The following is a 9,211-nucleotide window of genomic DNA, read 5'->3' as shown; positions in this document are numbered from 1 at the left end:
AAGGAATATGGCAAGCCGGAAATGATGAGTTTTATATATTCGGTCGTAGATGTTGAAAATGGAGCTTCTCTTTAAATCACTGGTAGTAAAAAAGCCAGGATGAAGTTTTATCTCATTTTTACAGTAGCCCTCGTTATTGTTGGACCATTGTTTATGGTGGTAAATGCTAGGATGAGCAGCCAGGATTTAAAAGACGACTTTATTACGAAGGTTCAGAATCAGAAATCATTCGGAGACAAAGTCGACGTATCCCTCCAAATTATTAAAAGAATTTGCAAATTTGTGGAACCGGTAAGAAACGGATGAATTTTACTGTCAAAGGAAATGGCGGATCATGGTTTTTATTTTGACATAAATATATTTGTTTATGTTGTAGTTACATCCTTTCTTCCCATAGATGAAGAACATCTGCGAAATAGGGATTGACCTGGTATCTTTCAACATTTTGTCTGCGGAAATAGCATCAATCTATTCTCGAAAATTATGTATTTAATGTATATAATAGATATGTACACGATATGTAATTTTGTTATTCCATATGCAATTTATAGCCGTTGACTAATGAATGAATAGCGAATCTAACTTTGCACTGCTTTTTATATCCACCTCAATCATTTTATTCTATTTCCTAAATGAAAACCACTGAAAAACATTAATATTAGTAATTAATCTTAAAACTATAATAGTAATCTTCGTCCTGTATCGCTCATTTTTTTTTTTATGAAAAATTCTATGTGACAATAAGAACAGTTCGTGACTAGAAAAGTAATCTTAAAGCGAACATCGACTCGGGTATAATTTGTTGAATTATAATAAAACTCGTGCACCTTTTATCACTCGAAAATTCAATGTTCATGACTTTATCTCGTGATTACTAAGTGACTTCCGGGAGTCGAACTTTTAAACCGAGATTCCATATCAGGACTAAAGGCATTTCGTACAATCTACCCGAACAAGCAACATCGACAATGAATTTTTATGTGTTTCTTTCATGTGCGATGATAGTTCTTTTCATTTCCTGTGTCAATTCAGCAGGCAAAGGCCATCATGAAATAGACAATGATGATTTTCTGTCCATTATGTTGCGCACTAAGTCGTTATGCCAATCACTCAGAGATGTAAGTTATTAAAAATGCAACAAATTTACCTATTTACCTCTTAGAAAAGTAGGAATATTTACGGCAAAAAGACGTTAAAAATATTCCATTTCGCAAAAAATAGTCATTCGGCCTTACAAATCCATGAAAAATTAATGCATTTCCTTTTCTTTTACAGGTGTACAATAAAGTCGATGATGGTCCCTTAAATCTGATACTCCCTAAATAAAATAAGAGTCGAAGGTACCAATGATAAATGATAACAAAGGTTTATAGATCAGTACTGAAAAGGAGGAAAATGTATTTATTTGATTAAACTTTTAATTAAATAAAGAGTATTAATCCATAGTTTACGATTTAATACCTCTTGATTTTTTTAATAAATCATCTATCCTATTAAAAGAAATTTTTCGGAAGTATCGATACCATTGCGTCCATTACCTAAAATGTAATGGTAGAATAATTTCTGCGTAAATATGTCTAAACTTTGGCAATCTAGTTTAAGAAATCTGTAATGACGGGTTTATTTATCCACTTTCTTATTAAAAGTCAAAGTTAAATGCTATATGCTACATATGCACATTTGGAATAATGACGGTCGTTAATACAAGAAACTTTATAAAATTTCGATCCTTGCATATGTAGATCACAGGGATAGTTTTTTAACTATGCATAATTTCTGATGCGACATGAACAGAAATGAAAACATCCGATTATATAGAAACAATAAGTAGGAATATGCGCATAAATTATTTTACTAAATGTCGATCATTTGAATGCGTTTTTTAATTTCATTGGACCAAAGATATGTGTCAATATCTCAGATAAATCCGTCATCGATATTGAAGAATACTGAGAAATTAAAATGTCAGTAAGCTTACCCTATAACAAAAAATAGTCTTTTCAAAGCTATTGACTTGGTTCGTTTGGAGCTCCCACAGTCATTTTTCATGTAATAAAAAAATACGTCAGTAAATTTCGTGATTGTCTTATCAAGTGTATTTTACGCTCCTCAATGTAGCCGGCAAGCCGGACATAAGGAGTTTTAAATACGGAGAATTGTTTTCAATTTATAGCTTTTGTTAAATATCCTTGACATCGACGAAGCGAACATGAGATTTTCTTTAATCTTTACACTGATTCTAGTCATTGTTGGTCTAACATTCATGGAAGTAAACGCGGTACAGAGTAAGGTGCACAGGGATGTGAATCCCCAGCGTTTGCTCAAAGCGATAAACACCTTCTCCGATAGAGTCGAAATAGTGTTGCCAAATATAAAAAGAATGTGCCAGTATTTAGAATCGGTAAGAAAAGTTTGTAAAATGACTCCCCATTGTTACTGAACTTAACTTAATTTATTTATGTTGCAGGTCCAAGTACGGTAAATGAAGGATATTCGCAAAACCTGATCTGGCGTCATCAATCAATTTTAGATTTAGTGTTTCATGGAGACAATTTTAAGAAACATACTCTTAATATTTAGAAAATACTTATCAAAATAATGTTTGATTCACTAAACCCGATGACACCAATGTTCGATTAATTTTACTTGTATTTTATTAATAAAGAAAACACGAGGTTGATTATCAAAAATTGTTCTAAGTCTATTTGTACTTCGTACACTAATCCCTTCAATTATAATTACAATAGAGGTAACGGTATCAAGAATATAATAGCTTTGCAAAATTTTAAGTTTTAAGTTTTATTAGATTATATGAAAATAGAAAACTGTAGGTTTTCATAGACACATGATTTTAATTGATAATATCATTTTTACAATAGATGTACTTGTATTATGTGGAACAAAATGTACAATAGTTTGGCAATAATATCTGATTTGAGTATTTGATAAAATGAAGGTACTAACATATTTGGCAAAAGTAGTTGATTTCCATTTGTTATTAGAAAGAAAAAAACGGTTTGAATTATTTTTGCAATTCAAGAAAGAAACAAGAATGTATTTTTACACCTAAGGTGTCTTTTGAGGAGATCATATAAGCATGCGTGAAGAATTCTGAAATATGACGTTTATTATTTCTCTATATAATAAAATATTGATATATAAGTTGAAGTTATAATTTGCGGGTAGAAATAACTTACATAACAAGAAAGAATTCGTGAATCCTAAATTGTTCTCGTGCTAGTCAACGTGGTGATTATCGCTATTCTTAACTGTACAAAAGTTCGTGCAATTTTTATCATTAGACCATTTGACAGTCGTGTGGAAATTTCGTGATCTCGAGGCGATTTCTAGGTCTAAAGATTTTAAATAGAAATTTTACATTGAGCCATCGGGTATTTTGAATAATCAGTGCCAACAAGTCTCATCCAAAATGAAGTTTCAGGCATTCCATTTCTACGCAATGGTAGTTCTTCTACTTATTTCTGCCTACCTCGTAGCTGGCAGTCTCAACAATAATGAAAAATTTCGATCAATAATACGTGCCAAATCATTCTGCGAGTCACTAAAACCGGTGAGTTGTTTAACAAAGCAAACAGACGGCGAATTTACAAAATAATTAACATTCTTCCCGTTTATGCTTTAGTTGTTGGCTAAAGTGAAGGACGGTGACCTAAACTTATTCTAAATCAAAACCAGTAAGTAGATCAATAAAGCAAAAGGATCGCAAATTTACAAAATAATTCATAAGTTTCTTTTAAATTTCAGTTATCCTATAAAGTGAAAAATAGTAATACCTACCCTTAGTCAAAACGTCTCGGAGCAAAAATACGTCAATCTTAGCTCTTAATAATGAAATAGCCAGTACATTTTACGATTATGTGAAATAAAAATGTACCAGTAATTTATCAGAGAGAAGAGTTGTGTCGTTCACTTTTTTCCTCTAGTACCCGTTGCTACCCTAGATACGGCGAAATATTTTGTGGAAATGTGCAACATATCTACAACTCTTGATTCAGCCTTAACATCGAGATACTCGGTGGAGTTTCTAGCTAAATACATTTTTGAGCGAGATACATATATATCTGAGAAGTGAAATCGTTGGTGAAAGTATTTTCCGAATTGGGTGTAGGCAGCTAGTCAACAGCTCTGTCTGAGGTTAGCGAATTGATATTATAAATATATAAGATTTCAAAAAAAATAGGGCCTACTTCCGTAACAGAGATAATGTACGAAAGTAAGGGATGGCTCACCAGCGTCGTGGAACTGCTTTCAAAGGGGCGAAACGTTCTCTATCGGTAAAGAAAAACGTCTCTGCAGATTTCAAATACCACACGGACAATTTTTATAGAAGTGTAAAAAGAAAGCTGTGGCGTCGGCAGTTAGGTAAACGGTACCCGCGTTGCCGACATATGTACATAGTTCAAGCAAACGCCGCAAGCGACGCTCCGATAGGGCATCGCGGGATTACATGTCGATTCTCCGTGTAGTTCAATATACAGGACAAGATAGAACTAAGAATAAGAAGAACGTACCAAAAAGCGCGGTCTATTAAGTTTGTAATAAAGTTCTCGTATGCCAAATAGGCTTAATAATAATAGGTATCGTATTTATATCAAAACAGTGTTTCAATTATCACCAATTAAAAATAGATAATTGGCGACCGAGTCAGATAAAAGATTACTAACACGTATATGGCTAAACGCGCAAATAAAGCAAACGCTTGAGGCGACATCTCGGGCGCGGGTCTGCACTATGTCCAGAAACATAGCTTGGACATGCACTCCACCTTGGATCCGTCGGAATCCCCCATCAAATCACCGGGGATATCTCTAATCCAGGTGATTCTTCTAGTTCATTATATGTTTATAGCGAGTGAGCAGCTGGGTATTATCCGAATACAGTTTCCTAAGGGCAAAACTTTGAATTCCGGTGGTAGGCGCATTACATGTTAATTACATTTCAATTTTCGGCTGCCTACCCAGTATGTAAGTTCCATGCAACATTTTATTCTTGATAAAGAGGAACTAATGTACAACATTCCATTTTTATTGATCCTACATTTTAGTATTTCGTCACAGGGTAAATTGTTTCCTAGGAGCTCAACAATTCAAATATTTGCAACTCTACGCCCGTGGGGTTCCGCGTCGCGCGCACTGCATTGTTTAAATTGCGCCAACTCGATAATTATGAATACTTTTGACACGCAGCCGGGTGGAACAAGCTCGCAAACGGTTTATCGAGCGGTCTACTCGGTTGGGAGATAGTGAATCAACTAAAACACCTCTATGTTGCGATGTGGTTTTCGTCACAATCTAAGTCGCTTACTATCATTTTTCTCAACGAAACAATCATACCATCGCTAATACATTCGTTGGGCGTCAGCCCAAAAGATTTACACATATATTCACGGGATATTTTTATTACGCATACCATAGATAATATAAGTTTTCTAAATTTATGTCCTAATTTGTACGTCCACTACAAGTATATTAAACATCATACAATGCCTGGTAATATATGATAATATACACAGTGGTAAAAAATCATAATGCATGGTCATCAGCCAAAGAGGAAGTAAAAACTCAGAGTATGGGCGAAATTAACAGTTTTATCATGTTAGAATTTTTATATAAACATTAAGTATGTATGAATAATGTTAGGATACATGAGGTGTCTTTTTATTTATCTAAACGTACTTTCAACGACGTTGATTAACCTTTGGTAGATGTCTACTAGAGCTATTATATATTTTGTATAATATATGCAAGAGATTTTTCAAAACATGTTTATGTATTTTAAAAAGTTGCATTAAAAAATTATCCACTGCTTACGCACGAGGCGCACCTTGGGCTCTCGTAGGGAGGTTAAGTCCGGGCACCGGTCTAGTCCCCGGCGCGTCGCGCCCGCAGCTCTGCGCATCCCTGCATCCCGTAGCGTCTCGTGGCGCCTCTGCGGTCAAAATCGGAATCTGCGGGCGGCGGTGGTCCGGCGATCCGCCAGTAGTCGGCCGGTCGCTGTCTCGGGCGTAGCTGGATGCTGGAGAGCACGCGCGGTCTGAGCGTCAGAGAGAGACGGACAGAGAGGGAGAGAGCGAGACAGATCGAGCGGGCGCCGTGGGTGGGAGAGAGACCGACGACAGCTTCCGGGATCCCGGCGCGAGGGTGGAGCCGGTGAATGGCGAGCGCGCAACCCTAGTGGAAGCGAGTCGCGGGGTGCAGTGTGCCGTGTGTGGTGCAGTGCAGTGTGAACCTCGGGGATGTCGATGAGGAAGCGACGGAGTAGGCGCGGGCGCTGCGACGAGCTGAGGTAAGAATTCTCGCCCTAGGAAACCGGAGCTCCGGTGCCCGGCGGACGACGCGAAGGGGGCGACGACAAGCGCGCGTCCTGGAACTAGGGGACGAGCGTGGACTCGTGAGGTTATGTGCCACCCCCGGACCGTCAGCCGCGATCGAACCTCGACGCAGCCTCCGCCGCCGTAGAGCTCGCCGATGAGACGCGACTCTCTCCGGAACCATATCTTTAAGCTAGACGTCCACGGGAAATGTGTCCTCCATCTGAGAGCGGCCTTCGGGAGTTTAACTCTACCGAGTGATTCTCAAAATCGTCCGGCTAGGTCTCGATACGTTCGATTCTCTATGCCTTGTATACGGGAAAGGATTGTCGTTGCCCTAATCGCGGCTCGTATGACTTTAAAACGGAGAAGATAAAAGACACTGTTGTTGGACGCTAAAGTGGATTTAACCCTATGAGCTCACCTCTGGCGGGAACAAACTAGGAACACAATTATAGTGCTAAGGGTTAACGACGATTTGAATTTGGGGCTAGAAATGCATTAATGGAAAAATTAAGGGTTAAAGTTTCGCAACAAATTGGATATTTTACATGAAGGACAACAGTTAAAATAGAATTTCTAATAGAATTGTCCGGGACTGAGAAAAGGAACAATGTGATGCGGAGGTCAAGTTCCGTACAAGATCGCGCGATGGTCAACACAGGGTAGATACTGCGACTGTCGAAGAGCACTTTCAGGAAACGAAATGTTTTCACTCGGTAGAGTTGCTCCCACAGATACATTTCTGTGTCCATGGGAAGGCTGATTTTTGTAAACAATGGACTCACAGCGAGTGGTATGCCGTTGTTGGAGAGTTGCTCTCAGACATATGTCCACGCGAGAGTCTTACTTTCAAGGATACAACTAATTATCATTTTTGAAACCTTTACTTCGCGAGGGCATTTTACGCATTTTTCCCGGCTAATTATGTGACGTATTAGTGCAGGCAATCCCGAACGTTAATTATGCATTTCACGGTCGTCTCTCTAAACAGGCTGCGGATCCCTCATGTCTGACCATAACGCGACTTTTACTACTTGAGCGAAACTAGTTGCTCGATGCGGTAGGAATTTTTCATGGAGAGAGGCTCCGAGGTTCTTCAGTCTCTCGTTTCCTCCTTATCAGCCCTCTTGGCACTCTATAAAATAACAATCGACGGCCCCTTTCGGAGACTTTCCTTTCGAAATGCCCTTAAAGTTCGATTTAACCGATTTGAAGCCAACGATACTCCCAGTGCATTATTCGAAGCCTACCCAAAAGAAACAAAGAAGCATCAGATGCGTTTTGGACCCTGATCTATATACTAACTGGATAGCTGATACCTATTTGTTCTATACGGATAGGACTTGGACGAATTCAACGCACCCCAGCGCCGACTACAGACGGGCAGCGATACTAAATAAGTAACACGTGCGCATGTGCAAAACATTTGAACTGTCAATCGCGGCAATGACAAATGTTGAACTGTCAGTTCGCGAAGATAAACGATTAAGGTATAAAGGACAGAATTAACATAATTTACGGGTGAAATGGCGTGTAGGGCACATCGTAAGCAAGCTTCGACTAAAACAAAATGGTTGTCCTTTTTCTCATAGGTACTTGAATAAAAGTGACAACTATTTCTCGCCAGTATATGAATTTGACACCTCTTCTACTATCTGTGGTTGAATGACGCGTTGTTCTTGACGTATGCGCAAGTACTACAACATTGGTTGTGTCCATGACCATGGTCGCTTCAAAAGGTTCCGCCATTTTGGAGGATATCAGCTATCCAGTTAGTATATAGATCAGTGGCTTTGGAAAGGTGTCAGGCACAAAAGGAAATAATTCCAACCATTGGGGATCGTCCCACAAGATGCCGGCAAAAGTAGTTAGATGTGGATTTCCTAGTTTTCCATGTTACGGCATTAATCGAATAATGAAAAATTTCTCGGCGCTTCCGTATCAGGCTTTTCCCTTATCGGCCCTCTTGGCATCACGTAAACCGGCAAACAATCGCCCTTGTAGCGTGACTTATTTCCCTAAGCACCCTTAACGTGTTGTATAACACGGTGATACAATGTCGCGTTCGGGGTGGCTTTGCCGTCGACCAACCTTTGATCGACGCCTCTCGACATCGCGGGGCAAAATGAAGATGGCTATCGATCTAGGCATCGAGATATCGAGTGCAGTGCTCTCGTCGAGAGCCTCTATGAGTCGTTGATCAACTTTTCGAGGGCACCGGTGGATAACGGCCTCTCTCTCTGTTATCTTCCCTCGAGTGCAGAGCGCATTGACTTGTCGAATACTGTGTCGGTTTTCGCCAGTCGGAAATCCCGTTCTAAGGGTTCTCTTCGTAGATTGGTTTTCGAAGGAATCGGCAATTTCATCCCTTCCCTCCCCTTGTACGTCCATTCGTGAACTTACTTGTGTATTACCTTGTACGTGGGTGCAAACTATGGCGTTAATTTCACGTTCCGTTATTTTCACAATGAATTTACAATGTGAGCATAGAGACTGTAAAGTAGGTCCTGACAATCGTGAATTGTCATTTTATGTTTTTTTAAGGAAAATAATTTGGTATGAGAAACGACATTTCATTCATACAGTTCTTCGACCTGGATTTACCGAATCACAATGTGAATATTATTTTCACAATGAATTTATAATGTGAATATAGAGACTGTAAAGGAGGTTCTGACACTCATTAAATTTCATTTTTTTTGTATAATTTGTTAAGTAAATTAATTTGGTATGAGAAATGAAATTTCATGCGTGTCAGGATCTTCCTTATAAACTCCATATTCAGGTTGTAAAATGAAAAAAAAAAAAGAAAAAGAAAAAAAAAACGATTCGGTAGATCCAGTTCAGCGAAAAGTTTCACGAACGATGACAATTTTA

General features: G+C 38.6%; 1 long non-coding RNA gene across 1 annotated transcript; it reads left to right on the top strand.

Annotated features, from left to right (window-relative positions):
• The first annotated feature begins 3,397 nt into the window (after positions 1-3,397).
• On the top strand, positions 3,398-3,915 carry LOC105701987. Its single transcript, XR_001104260.1, has 3 exons — positions 3,398-3,571; positions 3,644-3,695; positions 3,766-3,915. It is a non-coding gene; the product is annotated as an uncharacterized LOC105701987 (long non-coding RNA).
• The last annotated feature ends 5,296 nt before the right edge of the window (positions 3,916-9,211 follow it).

The sequence above is a fragment of the Orussus abietinus genome, unplaced genomic scaffold (assembly GCF_000612105.2).
Source record: "Orussus abietinus isolate OABI.00-Male unplaced genomic scaffold, Oabi_2.0 scaffold22, whole genome shotgun sequence".
Taxonomy (NCBI): domain Eukaryota; kingdom Metazoa; phylum Arthropoda; class Insecta; order Hymenoptera; family Orussidae; genus Orussus; species Orussus abietinus.
The sequence above is the reverse complement of the archived record's forward strand: the minus strand, read 5'-3'. Positions and strand labels throughout refer to the sequence as shown.